The sequence below is a fragment of the Papio anubis genome, chromosome 8 (genome assembly GCF_008728515.1).
Source record: "Papio anubis isolate 15944 chromosome 8, Panubis1.0, whole genome shotgun sequence".
In the NCBI taxonomy this organism is placed as follows: Eukaryota; Metazoa; Chordata; class Mammalia; order Primates; family Cercopithecidae; genus Papio; species Papio anubis.
This window is the reverse complement of record NC_044983.1, coordinates 131,403,833-131,417,693: the sequence shown is the minus strand read 5'-3', so window position 1 is coordinate 131,417,693 and position 13,861 is coordinate 131,403,833. Positions and strand designations below refer to the sequence as shown.

The 13,861-nt window shown below is 39.6% G+C and overlaps 1 long non-coding RNA gene across 3 annotated transcripts in view; it reads right to left on the bottom strand.

Annotated features, from left to right (window-relative positions):
* LOC103887164 overlaps positions 1-13,861 on the bottom strand; it is a 100,011-nt gene that overhangs the window by 42,678 nt on the left and 43,472 nt on the right. Inside the window, exons 4-5 of one of the 3 annotated variants that reach the window (XR_002524040.2) lie at positions 8,251-8,658; positions 6,071-7,035 (exon numbers count right to left, since the gene is read on the bottom strand). The exons of 1 other annotated variant lie outside the window; for it this stretch is intronic. This is a non-coding gene — a long non-coding RNA (uncharacterized LOC103887164). Of the gene's footprint in view, positions 1-6,070; positions 8,659-13,861 lie in introns of those variants that run through there. One more of the 3 variants, XR_002524038.2, reaches the window with a different exon arrangement.

The following is a 13,861-nucleotide window of genomic DNA, read 5'->3' as shown; positions in this document are numbered from 1 at the left end:
GCTAACTTGTAGAAGACACAAGATTTAAAACTAAATCAAGTTCAGGAAATTCATAAAGACAGACTAGATAGATGAGATGACAAACCCCACAAAGCCAGTGAATTCACACCACAGATCTGCATTTCTCCTCCTATAACATGTCTAAATTTTGTGAGTAGGTATGCATATGTATTGGGAGGGGGTGGGCAGGCCTCTGGGTCACAGCTTCACTTTTTTTTGTTGTTTTTTTTTCATATTCCAACGGCCAGAATTCAACAAGCAGGCAGCAAACCTAATTGCAATGAAACTTAAGGAAATATTATTTTTCTAAGTGCCCAGGATGGAGAGAGTTGGATGAGTGAGCACTTGTAAGCTTCCAGCTTTCCAAGTTAAAATTCATGGGGACTGGACATTTTCAGTTGCTGACTTCAGATGGTGTTTGCAAATAAAGTGTAATCAAGGAAGTCAGGGAAACTGGGAGTTTTCAGTGAAGGGAAGCAAAAATATAGCTAGCCCTAAATGGGTTTAAAATGGGTTAGAAGCAAATATAAAGTGGTTTTATTAGACTCCATGAGTCCAACAAGTTTGACTTTCTGATAACATAAGTAAAACACTAAACACATTACAGCACACATAGTAGGCACTACGGGAGGATTTCCTTCCTGTCTTTCTCTTGTCCATGGGCAAATAAAGTTTCAGTATCTGCCTGATCCCAGATGTAAAGAAAAATCATATCCCATGCAATTTCATTTTCGTTAACACTTGTCATTTCCTTAGCACCCACTTTAAGCCGCATGCTTTGCAATACCACTTTCATTTTCTCTATACGACAATTAGCTGGCGGCCCCATGTTTCTGCAAAGGGGTTGAGGTAGAAGACTGCAGAATGTGAGGATACACAAAGTCACAACTTTCTTGACAATAGTTTTACTCAAATATTGAGCAAGTAACCTCACTTGTAAGAAATAGCAAATATTACATGTATATTGGAGGACAGCGTGTTTGTGTTTATATGTGTGTTTAAGTTTTTACCCTGATAGATGTGCCAGAAAATTCTTTTGTTTTCTGAAGAGAAAATTATCTCTGAGTCACTGAAGAAAAAGTAAATTAATCAGTGGATATAGGACATTCTGATGAACACAGATGAAACCCATCCTTTCATGACTATAAGCTAATTCTATACTCTGGGGAGGAATTTTATAAGATTGTTAATATACTGAGGCAAAAAAAATAAGAACTGCTTTGAGTCCTATGGATGTGACTCTCTGAGAAAAAAATATCAACAGGAATTTAGGATTTACATAGAGGCATATGTATGAACCCCATTCAGAGCAGGATTTGGAGAGCAATAGTTGGCTCAGGTAAAGGCATGGTACACAGCTGAAAGTCATGGTGAAAAAGTGAATCAGCTTCCTCGAACTCCACATCATGGAACACCAAGACATCCTCATCAAGGTTACTCATAGCATCATTTGAGATATGGACTACCAGTTCATTCTAAATCTAGATGACAGTGGTAAACTGATTGAACAAAAGTACTCTACTCATTTGAGCATGGAAGGCCATCTGACCCAAAATGCACCCAATATTTCCTTGCATTTTAGGTCATTTTCATAGGATATCTTCTGAAAGTGGGATTACTGAATGAACAGTGTCATCATTTTTAAAATAAGCATTTTGTAAATAAAGATTAAAATTTTTAAAAACCTGCTTATAACGAATGTGTGTGGGGATGACAGGAGATGAAATGAATGAAATGCACAGCTCAGTTTTTTTATTTGGGTCATTGTTAAACATGTTTTTAGTTATATTATACCTGGTTATATTGCTACATACAATATAACTAAGCAGCTTCCATGCTGTCCAGATTTTCTTCTCGAGAACATGTGGGTGTGTGCAACTCATGGGAGGAATACTGTGTTTTTCTAACTCTTCTTTCTTTTTCTTTTTTTGTTTGTTTGTTTGTTTGTTTTGAGATGGAGTTTCGCTCTTGTCACCCACGCTGGAGTACAGTGGCAAGATCTCGGCTCACTGCAACCTCCGCCTCTTGTGTTCAAGCAATTCTCCTGCCTCAGCCTCCCGAGTAGCTGTGATTACAGGCACCTGCCACCAGGCTCAGCTTATTTTTTGTGTGTGTATTTTTGGTAGAGATGCGGTTTCACCATGTTGGCCAGGCTGGTCTTGAACTCCTGACCTCATGTGTTCCACCAGCCCCAGCCTCCCAAAGTGCTGGGATTACAGGTGTGAGCCACCATGCCTGGCCTCTAACTCTTCTTTCTTTGCAGAAAATGCCTGGTCTCTTTTCCTCACTTCCTTTGCCATTCAATTTCCTCATCTTTCCTCCATGCCCCTATCCTCCCACATCAGTGATTAGACACAAAGTGCCACCCTCAATCCATCAGCACATTGCACAGAGCTCCTTGGGGGGCAGCTCCCTTACATCTCTCTCCCCACATGTAATTGGTCTCAGCTGAAGAAGAAAAGATATTACTTCAGGGTGACCAGGTACAGATACAACTCATATTTCTTCAGGGTTCCAGAGGACCCTCCCAGAAAAAGCAGGAAACTTTACCCTAGTAAATGGATAAAGGGAATATTTGGGAAGAATGAGAGATTGACCAAAACAGGAAGGAGCTATAAACCTTGGCTCTAGGACAATCTTGAAGATGAGAATCTGTGCCATTATCAATATCATTATAGCCAGAATATTAATTAAGCTTCTTCTCTGTGGTAGGGAGTCTATAAACCTTACTTCATTTAATGTCTCCAATGACCTTTTGATGTAGATACTACTATTTAGGATATGCACACAATAAAATTGAGACCCAGAAAATTAGGCAAGTTTTGCCAAGGTCAGGCAGCTGTACTTATGTTTAGATTGGTGCAAAAGTAATTGCGGTTTTTGCCATTACTTTTAACGGCATTATGGAACAATGACACAGTCTCCCCCTCTCCCTGGTTCCCACATCATGACTAGTCTTCTCTCTAGATCTGCTCTATATGGCACTGGGGTCTGTGTTGCATCCTAGGTCAAAAACTCAGAAACTAGATCCTGGAAACCCTCATTCACTTTCCCACCTTCATGAGCTAGCTTGATGATACCTCTGAGAATCTTTTCTGCCAGAGGAAAGTCATAACTTCTGATGTTTTCAATAGAATTTGTGAAGGAAGATTTTAATTCCAGGTCAAGAAAAACAGTTAGTGTAAAAAGCCCCAAGGAAAGCTAAACTGTAATGATCATCTCTGTACTGATTGCTTTAAATCTTTTCTAAAATGAGGCAAGCTATAAATAAACACATGAATTGACAGCAGCCGTGAAGATAATACAAAACACTAAGAATAGTGCATAGCAATATTTTCTAAACCAGTGTCTCATGGGATACTAGCTCAATGAAATTATCCATCAAAAAAGAGAAAGGATTATATGGTCATGTTGTTTGTAAATGGTCAGTGCTTAGAAAATTGATATTAGCATTATAAAGATTCTCAGAAGTCTGGTAAGACTATAGTTAACTTGGCTTAACCCAGCATTTTCTAAAATCTCTTAGTCACAGAACCAACTTTTCTGTAGAATGAATGCTTTTAATAACATATACTGTGCTATGTCTGTCCTGTAGAAACTTGTAGATAATGCCAGTTGGGAGCCACCTCTATTTCTCTTCCCAGCCCATGGTTCAAACCCCTTTATTTAAGACCTCTAAGACCAGCCACATCTGGCCTACTGGTAGGAGATGGGAGCAGGGAAGTGCTGGGTAGAGAAGGAGGGTGGGGATGGATCCCAGGCGAGGGCTCCACCCTCAAGCCTGTGCCTATGGATTTAAGTGAGAACAGGCACTCCTGTTTTTGCGTCCAAATGTCGCATTTTCCAAGACTACTCTGGCCCACCATATCCCCATCCTGTGCCCATAAAAATCCAAGACCCTAGCAGGCACAGACACAAGTGGCTGGACTTCGAGAGGAGCAGAAGAGCACATCGACAAACACCAGGAGACACTGGCAGGCCACTGATAGCAGGACAACGAAGAATTCAGCCCAGGAGGTGGGAGGAGAGTCCAGCCGACTCCGGGGGAAGATCACCTTCCCACTCCAACCCCCGTATGGTTCCCTATCCACGTCACTGAGAGCAACCTTCACAACCCAGTGAAACCATGCACCCATCCTCCAAGCCCACATGTGATCTGATTTTTCTGGTACACTAGGGCAAGAAGCCAGGATACAGAAAGCCCTCTGTCCTTGCGATAAGGCAGAGGGTCTAATTGAGCTGCAGACTGCTAAACTGAAAGGGTGCACTGTAACACACTCCCACTGGGGCTTTGGGTGCTGTAAACACTTAACCCTAGATGCTGTCGTGGGATTGGAGCCCAAAAACGCTCCCCAGGATCTGCCCATCTGCATGCTCCCCCTAGGGGTTTGAGCAGCAGGGCACTGAAGGAGTGAGCCACATCCCTGTCACACACCCTGTGAGGGGGATAAGGGAACATTCCCATTTCACTGCCATCACAGCTAATCAAAGACTGCGATGAGGACAGCATCAATCCAAATCTAGTCTATTCCTCTTCTCTTGGCCACTGCATTGCTTTTTCCTTCACTCTGACTACTCTGACATCTTGGGTTCTGGTTGGGCTGTTTTTATTGACCTCACCCTGTGGATTATCTGGATGGAGGCTTGTCCTTTGAGCTCTAAGCCAAGTGGCCTTGACATTTGATCTTGACACTTCTCTGACCTATGAGCTTCCCATTCTAGTATATCTTCCTTCTAACAATTCAACAAATTGTCACTGAAAATCTGCACTGAATGAACCTAAAGGTGAATAGAACAGACAGGTAAGTTCACAGGGTTTAAGTGTGTAAATTATAGCTGGACAAGCCAGAGCTCATAGGGCAGTGGAGCAAGCAACATGGGAGGGGAACCGCATGCTGATTACACAGAGCATCTCACCTAGACTTGGAGGTTAAGAGAAGACTCTGAGGAGGACATAGCATGTCCTCTCAATTATGAGAGTGAATAGCAATGTCTAAGTGAAACAAGCAGAAGCTGAATCCAAGTGTTGCAGACAGAGGGAACCACGGGGGCTAAAGTCAGTTGCTAAGAGAGAGACGAACTTAGAGGAAGGAAAATAAATTTCTTCAACTGAAAAATGTGGTTTGAGGAGTTAAGTAGTAAGGCATAAGGTTTGATAGTAAAGGATAGAGAATGTGTGCCCTGGATACACCTACCCAGTCCTAGGACTGGATGCTTGGCCAGGCCTGTCTTCTGGGGCAATCATCACCTGAGAATGTAGTAGAATTATCCAACTCCTGAGCTCCACCAGATGTAGGCAATAATGGTCTTTTTCTTTTGGTCAGAATCCTGCCCCTCTGTCCAGCTCTTCAGCCAACTGAAGTAAACAACAGATGCATTTCAGAGGCCTCATCCCTACCACTCCAAAGAGAAATAGGAGGAAAAGTGTGGAGGCTGAGGCCAGGGTTTCCATATACATTGGGTCCCTACAGCGAGCATGGCTCTGAGCTCCCTCTCATCCACCATTTCATCTGATTCTGTGTTAAACTTACATATATAAACACACATATATGAGAACATGGAGCATGAGAGAGATTCAGTAACTCACCTAAGGATATACAGATTCTAAATCATAGTTGGAATCCAAACACTGATCTATTAAAACCTATCATCTTTCTATCAAGCTCAAGCTATCTCGCTTCAATGGCATGTGGGTTTTCTTGTTGGTTTATTAATAGCAGCGATAGTAACGTAATAGCATGTAACACTGATTAAATGCCTTTTTTTGGACCAGGACCTTTATTAGGTGTTTTGTATTCATCATCTTATTTAAATTTAACAACACCCTATGAAATAAATATTATTGGCTGGATGTGGTGGCTCATGGCTGTAATCCCAGCAGGCTGAGGCAGGCAGACCACTTGAGGTCAGGAGTTCAAGACCAGCCTGGCTCACAGGGTGAAACCTTGTCTCTAGTAAAAATACAAAAAAAACTTAGCCAGGCATGGTGGCATGCACCTGTAGTCCCAGCTACTTGGGAGGCTGAGTCAGGGGAATTGCTTGAACCCGAGAGGCGGAGGTTGCAGTGAACCGAGATCATGCCACTGCACTCCAGCCTGGGTGACAGAGTGAGACCTCATTTCAAAAAATACAAAAAAGAAAAAAATGAAAGAAATAAATATTCTAATCATTAATTTACGGAGGATAAGCCTGTAGTTTAGAAAAGGTTAAAAAGGTAATTTTCCAAGGAAAGTGGTTATTACATACAGGAAATGAGGTTAGAATTCAGGTTCTTCTAACTCCAAATCACAAGTTCTTCCCATACCCAAACTGCCTCTAGGTCGAATAAACCAATGAATAAATGCATGAACAATAATAATAGTCCTTATACTTATTTGAAATGAAATGCATTTAATGTTCTAACTGAATCAAAGTACCTTTTTATAATTTTTTTAAAATAAAAACTCTACCCAGGAAAAGATCTTTGGGGGTATTGCGTACTTGTCTACAAGTATCTGTTACAGTACTAGAGACACACATGTCAAAGACTCCTACATCCATCATGGGTTTATTTTACTTTATTTCCAGGTGGATAATAAGCATCCCATTTATTCTAGGCACTTTTGTTGATGACATACTAGTTACCATAAAATCTGAAAAGTAAGATCAATTTTATGAGCAATTAAATGGGGTCTATCCAGAAGTAATTAATTTTATGATAGAGGTTGAACAAGGTGATAGGAGAGCCTGTTTTAGATGCATTGATGATAGCAGGGAATAATGGCTCATCAGCTATGAAATAGTTGCAAATTACCTTGCTTTCAGGTCATTATTTATATTTTAAGTCTGCTGCCCTCTTTGCATCATGAGGGGAGAGCATATTGTTATTCATAGCCTTTTAGGGGAGAGACCTACCTTTGCTCTTGTGAGGGTAATGGAAACTTAGGCTGTTAAAGAACTGGACTTTCCTTTCCTAGAAGACAGGTGTTCTGTGATCCACAATGGAAAGAACGATGAGTTCATTTATCAATGAGAAGACTTGGCACTATTTGAACTCTGGGGAAATTGATAGCAGACAGATAAGAATCAGGTGTTTGGATGTGATGCCACTGGTAGAATTAATTAATCCACTCAATCATTTAACAAACACTTATTGGGAATATTTTGTAGGTCAGACACTATGCTAAATATTGTAGATATAAAATAAAATGAGATACAATCATTGGGGAACTAGTGGGTCTGTGATGAAAGATGTTGCTCCTGCCTTGGAATAATTCAAAAATTAAAACAAATTGCTTTTGAATGGGCTTTACTGTCTCAAAATCCAGTGGTTACAAAAAGCATGAGTGATGTGAATCGCCTCCAGGGTTGTGGATAATTCTGTATTTGTCCCTAGAATGGTGTTCCTGCCACAAAGAAAGACAAATTTAGTTGCGATTATCAAGGACAGGATATCACAGTGAAAAATACCGAAGGACATTCTACTGAACATAGTTTATGAAATCTTTATTAATCATTCGTATCTTCTTCATGAAGACTTCTTCTCCCCTGAGTTTTCAGAGCACTTATTCTAACTCTCCTTTACCATGTCTCCTGGCAGAGAATGGGTCTCTGACTCAAAATGACTCAGTGAAATCCCAGTTGTCCTAATTCTAACTTTATTTTTAGGCAAGAAATTCTGTCTGGATGAGCCTCTCCCTTTCCACCTGCCCAAGAGAAAAATGCAACCCAAATTGCTAAGGGGAAAACAAAAAATATTTTCCTAGATTGCATAACTAAGAAGTTAAGTGAAAACAGGCTTTAAGCAGAGCTGTATTCATATTCACGTATTTCACACTTTCACTATCATGCTCTCATCATGGTTTTGTTTTTCTGTTTTCTTTGTTTATCTCCAGCAGGACTTCTCAGATGATGGTCTCTGGTATCTCTATACTTGCATTGTCCCTATTGCCTAGAAATCCACAAGGAAAAGGCCTCTTTCCTATTTGTTCCAAAAACATTTATTGGACTCATGCTAATTAGACAAACTTGGGTTTGATGTGCCACATCAAACTAACCCCTCTGATTGACCAGATTTGGGGCAAATTCCCAACCCAGCAAGTAAAGAGTGGAGATTAACTCCATAAGGATCCTATGGACATGGGGAAGGAAGGTTTCTCAAAGGGTATTATGAGTGTTTCCCAATAAAGAAAGCATAATCTACTGATCAGACACAAAGGGCAGAGACCACTTTACCTACTTTTCATAGCATATTGAGCATTTGAACCTCACCTCATAAAGTAGTTTGGAGAATAAAAATAGATGAGTGCAAAATATTTTAGTGGGCAGCACAGAGTAGGTGTTCAGAGCCTGTTCTCTTTTTTCCCTTAAAAATAAAATACATTGCTTTCTGCTTTTGTGTCTCCAAACAGGTGGCAGAAGGTTTTCAGTTAGGTAGCAATTTATATTTCCTATCTTTGTACAGATGTACCTGTCCAGTAGCCTGTACTCAGTGATAAGTGTAATTTATAAAGGAAAAGTGTTTATGAGAGCACAGAGTGAAATTTCTGGAACTCTGAATAGATTTCTTGAATAAGATCATTCATGTTGATACAGCAGATATAAATGGTTCTCTTAGTAGCCACATCATTGTCCAAGAAGGGTTCAGCTTGTGTTCCAGTTCTCCTGGTAGGCATAATGCTATTAGAAAAAAAAAAAAAAAAAGGATTCAAAACTAATGTATGACCCTGGCAAAATTCACATGACACAACAACTTTCCCAAAGACCTGACAACCAAAAGTTTGTGACGGATAATTACATAGCCTTTAATGTTCTTTCAGCTAGACAAGGAGTTTTACTAGAAGCACACCTTTCCATGCCTATATATATATAAGCAAGTTGAATAGAACAGACTGGGGCTAGGATGAAACAAAAATCCACCTGACTTTCCAGAACAGACACAGCTGGACTTTGAGATTTGTTTTTGTTTGTTTGTTTGTTTGTTTGTTTTTTGGTCTGGGGTTGAACATCTAGCCTCCTAGCCTCAGGAACTACTACAAAGATGAAGAACCATTTTGTTTCTGGTAATTGCTTGTGTTACAGTTGGTCAATGTCTACTGATCAGAGTCTTAAATGCAGTTGCACAGCCATTTTTTTAATGCCAGATGTTTCAATAATTTATCCTGCAACCAAGAAGCAGGAGGAATTAATCATGAAACAGGAAGATAGCAAAATTATTGCTATCCAATCATAGTATCACCCCAATTCCTGACAACAACCCACAACAGAGCAAACTCCCACTTCCATGAACTGTCCCAAAAATCAACTAACATAAGCCCAAATTCTATAGCAAGCTCCTCTCAACATCCTCCTAGTGGGAGTCCCCATAGTTTTCCATGGTGTATTAGACCACTCTCATGCTGCTAATAAAGACATACCTGAAACTGGGTAATTATAAATGAAAGAGGTTTAATGGACTCACAGTTCCACATGACTGGGGAGGCCTCACAGTCATGGCAGAAGGCAAGGAGGAGCAAGTCACATCTTACCTGGTGGCAGGGAAGAGAGAAATGAGAGAACCAAGTGAAAGGTGTTTCCCCTTGTAAAACCATGAGATCTCGTGAGACTTATTCACTACCACGAGAACAGTATGGGGTGAAACTGCCCCTATGATTCAATTACCTCCCACTGGGTCCCTCTCAGGATATGTGGGAATTGTGGGAGCTATAATTCAAGATGAAATTTGGGTGGGGACATAGCCAAACCATATTGCATGGTGTGTGGTATCCTTTGCTTCAGCAACTCATAAATATTGTTGTACTGTGTGTACTTTGTGGTCTTCAGCTAGTGGACACTGACACCCTGATTAGAAGACAGTCAATGTTAGTTAGAAGACAGCAATGTGGGGAGTTGTTATGAATAAGTTGGATTACATTAATGGGAGCTATTCTTAGAGTTCTGGGCTCCACTCTAACAGGCATGCATATTTGCCAGTCTCCATCCTAGCAGCATCTGTGGTATCTCTAGGATAAATCTGGAATTTAAACTGTGTGTTTCTGGATACATTCATATTGATAGAACCTAATTTGGGTGAATAGTATGTATTGTTTTCTCAAATAAGGACAGAATTGTAGGAAGCAACCCTGGTCTCACAAGGAAATCCTTCAGCAGATGGTGAAGAGAGATCCTGCCTCCCTCTTTGTAGGTGGAGACTATCAGGACTTTAAATATTTATATTCTGGGGAGAAGGTGTTAAGATGTCACCTAACACATAAGTGAGAGTCTATTAATGTGAAGAAAAGTCTAGCCCCTAAGCCTTAGAAAGCAAGCCATACCTTGAAAACACATTGTGGAATTGTGTATGACTTGATGCATTGGTATTTTGGTTAACACAAAGGCTTCACTATCTCTAATTTAATGTTTCAGCCTGGTTTCCACTGTATAAATGATTATATAGAATATATTAATGACCATCCTTGGTCCAGAGAATCAAAGAAGCAACACCCCCCCACCCCATCTCCCACCACCCGCCAAAGGCAGTGCAGAGATGGAGATAGTAAGAAGATAGATCCCTCAAATCATGACGTCTTTCAGGGACAACATTGAGGATGCTGGTTTTACTTGTAAGAGAGATGGCAGTTCCTTTAGAGTGTGCCTTTGCTGGTCTTAAAAGAGCTATGCCTTGAGCCCAATAACAACACCTCCCTAGGTAACTTCATAATACTTGGAAACAAAGATTCAGATAAAACAGTGTGTGGTCTGAGGAATTCACAGAAAGCCATCCCCAAAAGGAGCCAGTAGTCACGCAAAAACCCAAGAAAAACACCTAGTTGATATGGTTATGCTTTGTATCCCCACCCAAAGTCATCTTGAGTTGTAATCCCCATAATCCTCATAATCCCTACATGTCAAAGGAGAGACCATGTGGAGGTAAATGAATCATGGGGGCAGTTACTGTCATGCTGTTCTGGTGACTGTGAGTGAGTTCCCATGAGATCTGATGGTTTTGTAAGGTACTCCTCCCCCTTCACTCGGCACTTCTCCTTCCTGCTGTCTTGTGAAGAAGGTGCCTTGCATGCCCTTTGCATTCCACCATAAGCGTAAGTTTCCTGAGGCCTCCCCAGCCATGCTGAACTGTGAGTCAATTAAACCTCTTTTCTTTATAAATTATCCAGTCTCAGGCAGTTCTTCATAGTAGGGTGAAAACAGACTAACATGCTTGTAGTTGGGAGAATATAAGGGCTTAATTTAAAGCAGCTCAATAATAGTAGATCCTGCCCACCCAATCCAGTTTTCACCTGCCTCTCTCATCTTTGGACACTGAAAATCACTGCCTGGATACCCTCTGTCTTGCTGAGAATGAATTTCTTTCTCTCAAAGCATTTTTGTCTGTTCCTTTCTGTGCTAATCTCCCTACCTGTCATGCATAGGTAACAAGTGATTGCAGAGTTATGATCTGTAAGTCCAGAAATGTATAATGCAGTTTGAGCAAAGAAAATACTGAGACCTATTTGCTACTTACTGGGCAGGATTATAGTGTGCACCAGGGGCTTGAAATATTTAGATGTCCCAGAACTATAAGTGAGGATACATCAAGGTCAGCAAAGCTTTTCTTCTAACAGAACTAAGTAAAACAAGCCATAGAGTTTTACTTGGAGGCAGTTTCCTTGACAGGATATTAAAATCAGGACCGTCATTGTATCTGCTGCCCCTGAAATAATTTTGCATCTTTTATTTATAGCAATTTACTGGTAAATGTGGCCAGCCAAAGAGAGCTCAGGGGATATTAGGACAGACTTTGAAAGACATTTCAAATTAGGCTGAATTTGTGCTATCCAGTAAGCATTTGTTGTACACCTACTACCTGTATGTGCCAACTCTTGTGTTTAATCCTGTACAAGACATGAGATGTGCAACCTGCCCTGAAAAGGCAGAGCCAGCTGGTGAAGTCTGTGGTTATCCTTCCTCATTCTTTCCATCCTCCTCACTCTGCACATCCCAAAGCATGGCAGATTTCATTTATAGTGTCCTCTCATTTCTGCCTCACACTCACTCAAGTCTGAAATTAGTCACAAATTTGAACACTTTCCTGTATACTTCTAACACCTTAGTGTTAGCCACCATTCTCTTTCTTCTGGAGAGTAGTAAAGTCTTCCCCATGGCCTGCCTGCTGCCACCCTGTGACTCTGCAATCGTTAATCCACTCTCCACACAGTGGCATGACTCAGTTCAATTACAGAAGAGTTTAACTCAAATCGCCTTAGCAGCAGTCTGATGAAACTAAGGAAATTCCCTTTTTGATGAGGTAAATAGTATCTACTTTACTCTCAGCTATATCTTACACAGGATATCTGGCACTTGATTTAAAATTAAGAACATATGAAAAAGGTAGGAAACAGCAACTCATGGCCAAGAGATAAATTGGTCAATAGAAGTAGGCCCACTGTTGGCAGAGAAGTTGGAATTACCACATTGTGACTGTAAAATAAGTATAAAAAATGTATTTAAAAATCTAATGGGAAAAGTTAGCATGTGTGAGCAGAGAAATTTCCAAAGAGAATATCAAAAGAGAGATTAAACTAATAAAAAGAGAAAACAAACTGTTAGAAATTTTTTAAAATGTCATTTCTTAGATTTCAAAGCATTTTGGACACAGCAGAGGAAAGGGTCACTGAACTTTAAGTCAGGCTAGTAGGCATTACCCAACCTAAAGTACAAAGAGAGATAAAAGATAGAATAAAAACAGCTCCAGCACCCAAGACTTTGGAACAATTCTAATAATATAAGTCATGTAATTGGAGTACCAGAAGAAGAGAAGAGAGAGAACCAAGAAGTTTCCAATACTTTTCCAAAATTTTTGGAACACATAAAATTTCAGAATCAAAAAGAGAAGCAAATCACAAGCAAAATTAATACAAACTGAATCATATATAAAGTAGTCAAACTACAACATCTTTAAAGTGTTTAAAGAAAAAAAATCAACCTAGAATGATGTATATACAAAAATCATTCCTCAAAAAGGAATGCAAAATAAAGACATTTTCAGTTACATAGAATGTGAGAAAATGTGGCTACAGTTGATCTGAAATATAATGATGATAAGAGGAAATTATTTGTTATAGAGAAAAATAATGCCATATGAAGGCCAGATCAATAGGAAGAAGTAAAAAAATACCAAAAGGGTCAATATACCTTTTTATTATACACACACACACACACACACGTGTGCACACACATGCACACACACACTTATAAAATTACTTTGGAGGTTGACTATTAAATCTTGCAAGAAAAACAACTATTGTGAGTCCATAGTATATGTAGAAATAAAATATTTGACAATAATGGCAAAACATGGCAGGAAGAGAGAGGAGAGTACAATCTAGGATGAGGTGGGCTAGGTGCCTAGAGTATATGATTTTAGAAAACTCTCATCCTCAGGATCATGTTTATAAACGAGGTCTCTCATATGCCTCAACTTTGTTCTGACTGAGTAGAAGAAGTAACATAGAAGTGTACTAGCATATTAACTTTCATTTTTCATTAGGTAGCATAATTTTACTTGACGAAAGATTATAAGTTAAACACACATGTTGTAACATCTGGAGTAAATATTACAAAACACAAAAGAAATAACTAATAAGTCAATGAAATAAAATGGAATATTAACAAACAATTCAAAAACAGAAGAAAATAATGGAGAAGCAAAGAAACAAATGCAAATGGAAAAAATGTAAAACAAGTAGCAATCACTGTGGAATTAAGCTTCAACACATCAATATTTATATCAAAAATTAAAGAAACTAAAATATTCCAATTAAAAAGCAGAAGTTGTAAAATTAGATACAAAGCAAGATTCAGTAACAGGTTGTTAACAAAAACTAATTGTTAAATATAAAGATAG